Source organism: Choloepus didactylus, chromosome 3 (genome assembly GCF_015220235.1).
Source record: "Choloepus didactylus isolate mChoDid1 chromosome 3, mChoDid1.pri, whole genome shotgun sequence".
Taxonomy (NCBI): Eukaryota; Metazoa; Chordata; class Mammalia; order Pilosa; family Megalonychidae; genus Choloepus; species Choloepus didactylus.
This window is the reverse complement of record NC_051309.1, coordinates 204,699,298-204,712,289: the sequence shown is the minus strand read 5'-3', so window position 1 is coordinate 204,712,289 and position 12,992 is coordinate 204,699,298. Positions and strand designations below refer to the sequence as shown.

At 37.8% G+C, this 12,992-nt stretch overlaps 1 pseudogene; it reads right to left on the bottom strand.

The window, feature by feature from the left end:
• Window positions 1–10,502: 10,502 nt before the first annotated feature.
• On the bottom strand, window positions 10,503–11,393 carry LOC119528953 (annotated as a pseudogene).
• Window positions 11,394–12,992: the final 1,599 nt, after the last annotated feature.

The window sequence follows — 12,992 nt, the reverse complement described above, 5'->3', positions numbered from 1 at the left end:
ATTCCTAGTTACCTTTGTTCAGTGTACTTACATTGTTGTGCCACCATCTCCCAAAATTGTGTTCCAAACCACACACTCCTGTCTTCTGTCACCCTGTAGTGCTCCCTTTAGTATTTCCTGTAGGGCAGGTGTCTTGTTCACAAAGTCTCTCATTGTCTGTTTGTCAGAAAATATTTTGAGCTCTCCCTCATATTTGAAGGACAGCTTTCCTGGATACAGGATTCTTGGTTGGTGGTTTTTCTCTTTCAGTATCTTAAATATATCACACCACTTCCCTCTTGCCTCCATGGTTTCTGCTGAGAGATCCGCACATAGTCTTATGAAGCTTCCTTTGTATGTAATGGATCGCTTTTCTCTTGCTGCTTTCAGGATTCTCTCTTTGTCTTTGACATTTGATAATCTGATTATTAAGTGTCTTGGCGTAGGCCTATTCAGATCTCTTCTGTTTGGAGTACGCTGTGCTTCTTGGATCTGTAATTTTATGTCTTTCATAAGAGATGGGAAATTTTCATTAATTATTTCCTCTATTATTGCTTCTGCCCCCTTTCCCTTCTCTTCTCCTTCTGGGACACCAATGATATGTACATTATTGTACTTTGTTTCATCCTTGAGTTTCCGGAGACGTTGCTCATATTTTTTCATTCTTTTCTCCATCTGCTCCTTTGCGTGTAGGCTTTCAGGTGTTTTGTTCTCCAGTTCCTGAGTGTTTTCTTCTGCCTCTTGAGAGCTGCTGTTGTATGTTTCCATTGTGTCTTTCATCTCTTGTGTTGTGCCTTTCATTTCCATAGATTCTACTAGTTGTTTTTTTGAACTTTTGATTTCTGCCATATATATGCCCAGTGATTCCTTTACAGCCTCTATCTCTTTTGCAATATCTTCTCTAAACTTTTTGAATTGATCTAGCATTAGTTGTTTAAATTCCTGTATCTCAGTTGAAGTGTACGTTTGTTCCTTTGACTGGGCCATAACTTTGTTTTTCTTAGTGTAGGTTGTAATTTTCTGTTGTCTAGGCATGGTTTCCTTGGTTATCCAAATCAGGTTTTCCCAGACCAGAACAGGCTCAGGTCCCAGAGGGAAGAAATATTCAGTATCTGGTTTCCCTGAGGGTGTGTCTTAGAAAATTGCTCCACCCTTTGATGCCTCAGGTCACTGTGCTTTTCTGCCCAGCAGGTGATGCCTGTTAGCCTATAATTCTTGACTGGTGTGAGGAGGTGTGGCCGTGTTCCCCCAGGCTCTGGGGTCTAGTTCTGAATGGAAAGGGCCCCACCCCTTTCCTCCTAGAGAAGACAGACCCCCCAGGTGGAGGCCATTAGCATTTCAATGGTCTCTCTCTCTGCTTGTGCTGTCTCCACCCTTCTCTGCTTCACAGTCCTGGAAACTGAAAATGACTGGGGCTTTCTCCACTGAGCCAAAAAAGAAACAGATAGTCCCCTTCAGACCCAGTCCAAGGCTACCCTCCGGCTCTCCCAGGTCAGTCATCACTCATAGCCTCTGTCTGTTTTTTGGGGATGTGCACCTGTAGTGAGCAGTTCACACTGGCTACTTAAAACCCCAGTTGGAGCTCAGCTGAGCTATATTCGCTTGCTGGGAGAGAGCTTCTCTCTGGCACCATGAAGCTTTGCAGCTCGGGCTATGGGGGAGGGGGTCCCACGACTTGGTTCCGCAGGTTTTACTTACAGATTTTATGCTGTGTTCTCGGACATTCCTCCCAATTCAGGTTGGTGTATGATGAGTGGATGGTCTCGTTTGTCCCCCTGCAGTTATTCTGGGTTATTTACTAGTTGTTTCTGGTTTTTTGTAGTTGTTCCAGGGGGACTACTTAGCTTCCACTCTTCTCTATGCTGCCATCTTGCCCCTCCTCGATTGACATTTTGAAATCCCTTCTATTAAATCAAAATTTTAGAAAATTTCTCCTGAGCACTCCATATTTATAGTAGTGGACCTTTTGGGGAATGAGGAAGGTGAAGTCTAATATTTAGGATGTAGTACAGAAAAAGAGGACAGCAGCCATTAGAGATGGGACAGAGTAGGGATCAACAATTCAGAGAGAACAGGAAACCATAATAGAAGGAAAGGATTTACCAGGAAAAATGCAATTTACACCAAAGCCCCCAGCCTCAAATCCCTTCCAAATGATCCCAGAGTTAGCAGAAGTAAAAATAGATCCCCACTGATTATGGAAAGCAGGTATTCCAGGACATCTTACTTGATTGTGAAAATAAAGGACAACCAAGAGACCTTAATGACAATGTGAAATGTGAAAACAAACCTCCAGGTTAGAGTATGAAATGATCTCAAAGAAAAAAGATTCAGAAATCCAAGTTCAAGGGAGGGGAAAACAGAATGACGTAAACACTTATTCCAGTGTGTTCTCAGTGCTTGTGAGCTATGGGTGATGCTACACACAGGACATTGACTGGAAATCTTCCTTTTTAGAAGTATAATGTTCTGATCTATTTTTTAGGACTTATTTTTCCAGTTAAGAAACATTTTTCTCTAGCTTTGTTTCTAACCATTAATATTTAACCAGCCTCCAACCCATGCAAAATCTAGTATTCTTCATAGACACATGGGTAACAAATTATTTTGTCCCCAGCTAATAAATCAATATCAAAATTCAAAAATTCAACAAAATTGAAATGTTGGTGACAAAGTGTGTGCACATTTTGTGCATTTCTTATTAGGTTCTAGGATGACAGATTTCTCCATTCTGGCTTTTTTGCTTGGTCTGTATGCTTACATAAGCCAGAGTTAGATAAAACAGATTGAAACCACGGACCAACATTAGTACAATAGAATGTATATGGCTAAATAGAATGTAAACACAAATATAAAAACAAACATACTGGTAATTATTTGAGAGCTCTGTAAAAGCAAGGTATCATAAAGTGTTATTCTCTAACCAACTGTATATACCCTTATAAACTCTCTCTTCTGTGAAAATGATTCTTAAGGAAAAATCAGTTTCAATTAAGTGTATGGTTTATAAGTAAATTTAAAAATTTATAAAATATTTTAGTTCCTACTACTGCCAGTTACTATGTCATGCCTGAATTATCTAATGTTTTCTATACCACAGCCTTCTGCGGTAGATACTGTTACACTTACATCTCACTGATGAGGAAACAGAAGCACAGAGGGGGTTAAGTAGCTTGTCCAAATCATCAAGTCATCACCTAGTAAATAGGAGACTCAAATACAGGCAGTCAAACTCCCAAGTTGCTACTTGTATCCACCACCTTTGGTAGCCACACATTATTATTTTTCAGAAGTGTGGCTATTTATCAGTTCAGTTCAGCAAACATTTAGCAGTGACTATCATTTGCCTGCCACTGTCCTCAGAACTAAAGAGACAAAAGGTAAGTAAGATATAGTCGTTGCCCCACAGGCACTCTCTTGTACCCTGTCTTCTAACCAGAATTTCTAGCCAGAGCAATCAATTGTCTCCTGCCACAAGGTGGACACGAGCATCAATGGCTGTCTTGTAGAAGGGCATGTGACCCACCTGAAGACAGAAAGATTTATGAGTGTCTGCATTTCTGCATATGCAGATGACATTCATTGTAGCCCTTAGAGTGTAAAACTTTTGCCCAATTCCTGATATCCAAAAGGTGAAAATATTCCCTATACACACCACTCACCTCCTGCCCTTTCTTTACCAACTTCACCCCTGGGCGAGTTAGTAATTAATGTGTTACTAGTTAATTGGTTAGTTGACTTATCTGATTGAAAACTGGGGAACATTATATTATGCAGGCTCTGTTCAGCCCCTTCCATCTTCTTTTTAAGAGTGAACTAGTGTTAGGTCTGGACCTATCCACTTCCTTACACTCTGCTCCAGGAGGGGGTGGAGGTGAGGGCTGTGTGAGAATCTGTCTAGCTCTGGGATTCAGTCTTAGCAAAGCAATTCCATGAGCAAAGTCTTCTCCTCCATCATGGTCTTTCTCCATTCCTAGGGTGAAAAAGAGGATACCGCTGTTGAAGTTGTCCAAAATAGAATACCAGGACCATGTATTAAATATAATTCTATTCTCCAAAAGGAAGCAAACACTTTGGCAGTGACTATTTGGGCCATTCTTACCCATGATTGTCTTCTCTCATTGTAAACATTTAAATTTTGCAAGCAATTACTAAATTACTGAAGTTACTTAAGAATTACTAAAGAATATTAGCCAAACTCTTACTGTTATTTTATCTCTAACATTACCATGCCCAGAGTCACTGCTCTACTCTAACCACATTAATATCTGAGATCACTTCTACTTACAGATCCTAAATTACTGGAGATATCAGTCATAATAAAGCTATTTCTTAGATAAAAGAGATATCTCCATTTCTGTCACATATATATGATATTTTGACTCTTCTAGTCTAACTTTCTTCAAAGATAAACTTATCTCTCTAGCCAGTCTGCTTCCAGTCTTACTGCATCCATTTAAATTTTAGCTTCAATATTGTAACTATGTTATAAAGTTTATAACTCATACTACTAGCTTTTTAGTATAGTCATATAGAATCAAGAACAGTGTTTCCTAATTGCACCAAGGAGCCATTAACTAGGCTGGCTGGAGAGAAAACCCTTGTGAATGAGCCTACATTAAACTCTGCCCAGCAAGTAAAGAACTCTACACTATAGGAACAAGGGATATAGTACTTTATCCTGCTTGTTTTAGGCTATGACACTCAGGTGAGGTGACTGCTTTCAGTAGAGAGGTAATACACTTGTATTTCTCTATGTAGCAGCCATGTACCTACATTGCAAATACATTGAATTCCAGTCCTCTTTACAATGCTGAAAAGGCAAAAGAGCAATACCATTGATTTTATGGTATTTATTATCCACAATATCTGTACACCCAATACAAGCTGATTTAATTTGGTCAGATTTCCTGGTAATCATATATATAAACCCAGAAAGGACATAGTTTTTCTTTCTTACTTTTCTGAATAGAACAACCCCTTCGCCGGCAAAACTAAATGCACTTTTGTCTTTGATGGTCTTTCAGGGTAACTTTCTAGTGACTTGGAAAGGTAGAAGTACCTTTACTTGGCAGTATTCTCTGTCAAAATAGAATTCTAGCATTTTTGCCTCCAGAGTTTGTTCAAGCTAGACAATGAAATGCAAAAGCTGAACAAAGATAAACGCTCTATTTTTAGTGAGGCTATGTGGAAATGGAAGGTGTTTAATCACAGAAAAGACCAACCATGTCATCTCCGTTTTCCTGCAAACACAGGCTTGCTCCCTTTGGTATAATTTCTTTTTTGTTGTTTTCTCTGTTTAGTCCAGACCTAAATGATACCAGATGTTGGCTGCCCAGCAATATTTTGCTCTTTTCTCAGCTGGAAAATTGGTTTTCTCTTTTTTCCACTTCATGAAAACTCCCCAGGTCAGTCTAAAACAAAAAGTGAACACAATTTAACACATCATCATTAACTTCAGGAAATCATGAGTTAATATTAATTATATTTTGTACTAATTATTAAGAAAATAATTATTGTGGTCACTCTGAACAGGATACTAAAACAGTGTTGATTTGATCCCAATATAGCAATGTATAAGCATCAAGATTTTCCAGAATTAACTACACTTTATAAATAAACATCACTTTGTGTGTATACATATTTTTCTGTGGTTAGTTTATATAAATTTTATTTTATAAAAATCAAACTGATATAATGTTGGACCTAAAATGTTTCTCTATAAAGCAGTTTTTACTGCATAGTGAGCTCCACCTTCGACATTCCTCTTTTGTCAATCTATAAGAAGATGCGTTAGCTGGAGGCAGGAGTCCTGAAGCAAAGTGGGGGGGTCTCCACAAACAATAAATTGGGTCCAAAATTTAGGAAAGATTCAGTCATCAATATGATTTTGAATTTAAGAATTTATTTGACAAATTTATAGGCCCTGCAGGAAGACACACTTTACCCCATGCATGAAGCAGGGAATAAAATAGAATAGTTTAGCAAGACTTAATCTAAGGTACTACTTAAAAGCAAGGGTTATAGAGGAAATTAGAATTGCCCAAGAAGGGCATGGAAGGATATGAAGGGGATTCAGATTCAGATCTGGAGAAGCGATGAACAAGATGAGGTAAATAAAGCAACGACTGGCATAGGACAATGGCCAGGAATCTGGTGGGAAACCAGGCATCTCAGTGATTGCCAGCAAGGCATAAGGACTGACAGCCAGATGCCTCCCATGGTCCAGCCTCTGTCATCTCAGCCCTAGAAGGTAGAAGCAACCCTGAGAATGTGGGAGAGGTGAGGTTCTAAGTCAATTAATAAACTCTGAATGACTGAGATTGCCCTGAATTAACCCAGATTGGTTTCTGCTATCTGAAAAACATAGTCAATAAGTGCAGTGGCAGGAAAACAAAGAAAGTAGGTTTTCCGTGGCCCATGTCTGTGCCCTGAGCTTATGTCGGCCACATATATACTTACTACAGTGCTTGGCCATGTCCAGGTACCGGACTGCAAATAATTGAAAAAGACTCAGACTAATTGAAGAAAAGTAATTTATTGATAAGTTTCAGGAAACTCACAGAATAAATGGAAGGCTACCCAGAGCAGATGTAGGAATCGCAGAAGCCATGATGCATCAAAAAAACAAAAAGAAGGAAATAGGAGCAAAATACAGTGGTCATGTAATTGATGGGCTGTAGAAGGATGCTGAGGACATTACTGTGGCAAATTCTACCTCTGAGATGAAATGACTTCTGGCCATTCTACAAGGCCTGACATCACTTGTTCCAAGTACAAAGGTATGTGCCTATTTTGTGGAGGTTACTGGAATAAGGAGAGAAAGATCCAGCCTCTTGGCTTTTGTAATGGAAGACTCCCCCTTGGAAATTTTCTCCATTCAAGACTACATACACTGGAGCTGAGATTATGGCTCAGTAGGATATAGGGATATTATCTGAAAGGAAGGATAGAAGTCAGGAAGTCAACACCCACCATATTGCCACATAAAAGTCACCCAAAATAGCAGCTGTTGTTTTTCTTGTAATTATTATTCTATTGTCCATACCAAATGTACAGTGCAGACTAAAAATTCTGAAGGAAATTAAAGAAATGACAGTTCAGTGTAGCCTAGAATAGTTGGTTAGAGCTTAATAGAGGATGTTAGAAGTGAACAATCTTGAAGGATGCATAGGATTTGAATAATTAGAGAATGAGGCACAGGATATTCCAAAGAGGGGTGGCACAAGCCCTAGTGGGTGGTGAGAGTGAGCTTGATGGATGCAATGCTGGGTGTGAGGCTGGGAACCTAAGCCAACAGAGGGTTCCCTCTGGCAAGCTGTGTCCCATCAGCTTGGATCCTTCCAGTGGGAGCTGCCTAGAGAAATTCATGTATGTCCACAAGGAGGAGTTTGATTTATTAGTTATAAGGAAGTCATTGTAGGCTCTCGAGCAGCAAGTTCCCAGTTGACCAACATCTCCTCTGTTTGAAGTTTAAGGACAGAACAGCAGAAGTTGTTCAGGGGCCTGGCAATCTCAGCTGTCATCAATTTTCCTTTTAGCTACTGTTAAGGGGTTTCCTTGTATCTAATATATCTTTTCCTTCCAAAATGTTATTTATACTTTTCTTTCTTCTTAGTTTTTCTGTCAAATAAAATATTATATCAAACACCTCTCTTTTTCCATTTTTAAAATCCTTTTTTAAAAAAAAGCTATTCCCCATTATTGAATGGAAAAATTAACTTTTTTAAAGCATTTTTTTCCTGATACAAACTAGTTCTGATTTAGAGTTGGGAGATATTTTTGTTGCCCAACATAAACAATAAAAGCATGAGAAAGTTAACTGGGACACACATGATACTCCAAGGTTTGCACAAAACACCAATTTGTAAAATCCATGTTGCATGTAAGTGTATCTCAGTGTAAATATCTTATTTTAGTTTTAAAATAAACATTTATTTTCCCATATGCCTTACTTCATGGAATACTTTTCAGGCTTTGTTGTTTAAGTCTTTGAAGCATTTGATGGTTTTATTCTATGTGAAGGTCAACACAGATCCATGGAATGAAAAAAGAGAGAGAAAAAATTGTGAACTTTAAAAAACAAACAAATAAAATGAAACAACTCCTTAATTACTGCCATAAATTTCCTCTACCTCCCATTTTTCCTGCTTTTGATCTTACATCCTCAGTAAATTACTGAATTGACAAACAAGGCAGGCAGTGAGAGGCACAGTGGGAACTACTGGAACAGAGAGCAATGGGAAAGGGTTGGGAATGAATTATGTCTCCAACGAAGAATAAATTCTTGCATCCATACCCATTTGCAGTGGCGTCTATTTCTCCAGCTCCTTGAAATTAGTCTGGCCTTTTGATTTGCTGTGACCCTTAGAATGTGGTGGAAGTATTAATGTTTTGAGTTCCAGAGCCCAGGCCTCTTGGAACCCTGAGACCACCATGTATGAAGAAGCTAAATCTAGAAATCTAGAGAATGAGGGGCCATATGGAGGAGAATGAGGTGCCCCCAAAACTGACAGCACTGACAGACAGGTGTGAGTGAAGACACCCTGAACTCTCCAGCCCCTGTCAGCCCATCAGATCTGCAGCAGTATAAGGGATCCCAAGCTAGAGCCACCCAGTGTGCTGACCCACAGAATTAAGGAAAATAACAAATCACTGCTGTTTTTATGCCACTATTTTGGGGGTGTTTTGTGAAGGAAGTCCTAGAAAACTGACAGGTATACTGATTATTTTGTTAACATATTTTTCTTTTGGCTTAAATCTTCAGTTCAGGTTGCCTATGTAGATAAAACCAAATGTGAGTCACCTTAATCATCTCCTACATTTCATGGTTAAGAACTTGTCAAAGATAAACCAGCTGTCTGTGCAGGCAGCAGTGATGGCTTAGGTCCTTGAAGCCGCACAGGGTGATTAAAATGCAGTGTCATGGCCCAAGTTTGTGTGCCAAACTTGAAGAGTTAATTCACATTTTTCAATGTCACAAGAGATTGATCATTTATTTGGAATGTCAATTTCTTAAAATAAAATCAGTACTGCAAAGTGGGCAAAATTGTTCATACGTTGATCAGAAAATCATGACCCCTGCATAGTCATACAAATGAAAAGCCAAAATAATTCAAGGGTTATAGGTGAGCACATTAGTTGGTGTTATAGCATCCCAGAGTCCCGAAGCACCTTCTCAGTAATGAACAATGGAATTCAGTCATTCATTCATCCCAGCAAATACGCCCCCTCCCACACCAGACAGTGCTGAAGACATACGGATAGACCCTGATTCTGTGTTCTACTGTACAAGACTTCTTATGGACAATGTCCTCCTAGTAACAGCAGAATTACATCACCTTGGCATCATGACATTGGATCCCATTTTCCTTGGCCATGCATTTCTTTTTTTTTGATTTATAAAAAAATTTTAATCCTTAAAGCGTACATCAACATCTTATGACTCCAAATTTTATTTATCACTCTTCTTCAGGTCTGAAAAAAATGATTAATTTATTGAGTTGCACAGACAGCACAGTCCCACTGACATAAGATTTAGTCTGAAGTCCTACACTCATATCAGAATTAAGAACGGCCAGTATCAAACTGGCCTGAAAACTGATTATGTTCCTGGCTCAGGATATCTGTAGTAAATTTGTAAATCCATACTAGAACACAAAAATAAGCTAGGGTGGGTATATCTTATTAAAAACTTCACAGTAGAGTAAAATTAACATTTAAATTTTACCAAATTTCAACCATATTATGGTGTTTTATCCAGTTAACTTTCAAAATGCCTGATTAAACTGTAAATCAATTGTAAATAACTTCAAGTAGGATCTTTTTCTTTTTTAAGTTTGCCCAGCATTTCAAAATGGTTACGGAATTAATATAACTTTTAAAATGTCAAAAATATGCTATACCTATTGCACTTTTCTGCTAAGCTGGGCTAGTATCTTCCATGGCAAGATACCAAAACTACTGAATAAAATACACTTTTAAATCAATAGGTACTTGATTAATTTCCCTGAAATTATCAACATCATTACCAAAATCTTCCAGGATTTTGTAAGATTTGATTCTTTAAACTATAGTTTAAAAGTTTAAACAAAGGAGGGGGGAAAAACCCTCATATATTTGACTTTTTATGTCCTGTTTTGGTCCTTCAGTGACCAAAGAGAATTTTAAACAAATTACGCTTCGTGTTTCTTGGCTTAATTATAATAAAAAGCTATAATTTCTATTATCCAAATTTTAAAAAAGTATACTAATCCAAAAGCTATTAATTTTGAAATGTCTATGTATGTCTGTTTGTAGGTCCCCATAGAACATTTCCAAAGTTTTATAATCAAGAGATTTTAATCAATGTATTAGAATCAATTTAAGTAAAGAAAAAAATATTTTGCAAAAATAAAATCACTTCCCAATACGCTTGACAGAAACAAGCTATTCATTTTCATTTGTGTTCCACTGAAGACATTACTGAAATCTGTCCAATAGTTTATTTCCAAGTGATCCAGTACAGAATTCTTTGGAATGTTTTAGGATTGGCTGTAGCTAGAGTTCTGATTTCCATTTGGACCCTGCTCTCCTTCACTATTTGGAGGTGGTTTTGGTTTCGGCATCTTACTAAGAATAGCTGCCGTCTCTTTTCTCTCATCAAAATTCTTCCGCTGCTCATACAGCTTTAAAATAACCCTGATTATTTCCAAAATCTTCTCCATCTCCACAGAAAGCTCAGTAAACCACTGTCGGGCATCTTTCTTCTGAACACCATGGACTACGTGTAGGCAAGTTAAAGCTATCATGGAAGGAGGATACAGTAGGCAAAGATTTGTTCTGTAGGTATCATTCACTATCCTCCTTGCAAGGGGAAGCAACATGTCTTCTTAGCCCATGTCCTGCACATACCAGAGCAAAGGTCTATAAGGATGATACACTCTCAAGCAACAATTCATTAGTTCTAAAAGATAGAATTCACATTCTAATATATGATTCATCCTGTAAGGAAATTCCTTTGGAAAGGCATAGAAAAATCTAGTTTTTAATACAGAAGTAGCTGCAGAAATCAATCTTGTATTTGAGACTACTCCAAATTCCTCTACTTTGGATGCCAAAAATATACATGTAGGAGCCATTAATACAGGATCTATACTTCTCAAAGAATACCTGGCATAAAATCTCTTGAAATTGACTGTATCAGTGGCAATAACTTGTTGTCTTAATTTAAGGTGTTCACCTAATGCTTGGATAAGATTTGTGAAAAATATTCGTAATTTCCAATATTCTTCTTCCGAGAGGAACTGTAAGTCCTTTTGGCGCTCCTTCAACAGATCTTGTTTGTCCAAAATCCATTGCAAATAGTGGGAGCTCTGCCAGAAGTTCCCAGCCATGGAATACAGCTTGTCCTGATAAAAAAACACCAGCTGGCAGATTGGCCCACGGAGCGACCATACACCCAGCCCACCGGGTGACCGCGCTCCTCTATTTCTGGCCATGCATTTTAAAGGACACTTGGAAAAACTCACTAGTAGGACACTTATCAACACTCAGCTATTTTTGTTTATTTTTATACTTTATCAATCCAATCCCCAAATTTTGGAGCCACGTCACTATATCACTATATTCCTCCTATGCCCTGAATAAAGTATCTACAAATTCCATCTTTACCTTTTGGGCACGTCTATAAAGTTGATATAATTATTCACGTTGTGGCAAACAAAGGCCCTACTTATTATATTAGGAGTTAAACTCCCTTAACAGTTCTACCTTAGCACAGTGTTTCATATAATAGTGAATCTAAAAATATCGTTTTAAAAGAGGTATGGCATAAGAAAAATGAGCTCTACTGATTTTATACCTCTCTTGTGTAATACATGATTACTGGATATCTTTACTCCAGTGGGGAAGTGATATTTAAGGTACTGCCTTAATCATTTTTCCTCAGAATTAATGCCTTTGCTTATTTTTGAACATTCTCCATTTTTGTACTTCTCCCTCTTTGATTATTAGCAATAAAGCCTTTTCCTCTCCACAAAAACAGAAATAAATGAAAGAATGAATGACATAAAGAATTAGCTGAAAATGACGAAGGTATGAAGGTAGTTTATCAAAAATTTTATCACCCAGTTTATTAATAAACTTCAATAGTGCACCAGATTTTGTATGACTTAAATGTTTAAAAACTTCAAATGCAGTTTATAAAACCATTATTAAAAAAAAAAGATTTCTAACCACTCTTTCTCCCTCACATTTTCAAATGGGACATCTTGCAACTATAGCATGAAAATGAGGAAGTTATGGAGGAGTCAAAGTTTTATGCCACTGTATCTTTAGCATTTTAGATGAAACGTTTAATTTTCTACTTCCTATGATAAATAGAATAACTAAGTGAAAACTCCCCATTGAAACCGCTGAATTCATCATTCTCTATTCTTCCAAAATGTTTGATTAGCACTATAAGAGTAGGTGTGATTCTTTGGATCCCTAATTATTTCCTATGCACTCTTCTTTGGGTTAAAATGAGCTCAAGTGTGTGGCAGCCACAAAACCTTCCACCCTACTGCTTCAAACCCAACAATGACCTGTCAGAAAGATGTTTTCTGCCATCTTCTTATCCCCAAGTGTGCTGTCTGGTCATTGAATGGATAGATCGTTTCCTGTTCAGCAGTTCAAAATTCCCTCTGATTCAACTGATGCTGACGTGCATGGAATCAATCAATGTCCATTAGCCCAGAACAAGTGGTCACAGTGGCTGTCATTCCCTGTCAGAACTGTCCTGCTGTGGCCATTGTTATCACCATGAATTTAGGAATAAAAGTTAGTGACAGTTGATTTTAATTCTTTGTGTCAACAAAGAGATAATAGCCAACCAGACAAATTCAACAACTAGCTATATTTTAAAAGCTATAAAGAAAAAATATTTATAAGTTTAACAATATTTCTGGTACATTATTCAACTGCTTTGGTCCCTGTGGAAATCTGGGCATTTTTGTTTAGTCTGGATTGATCGTGGTTTTTGATAGTCGTTA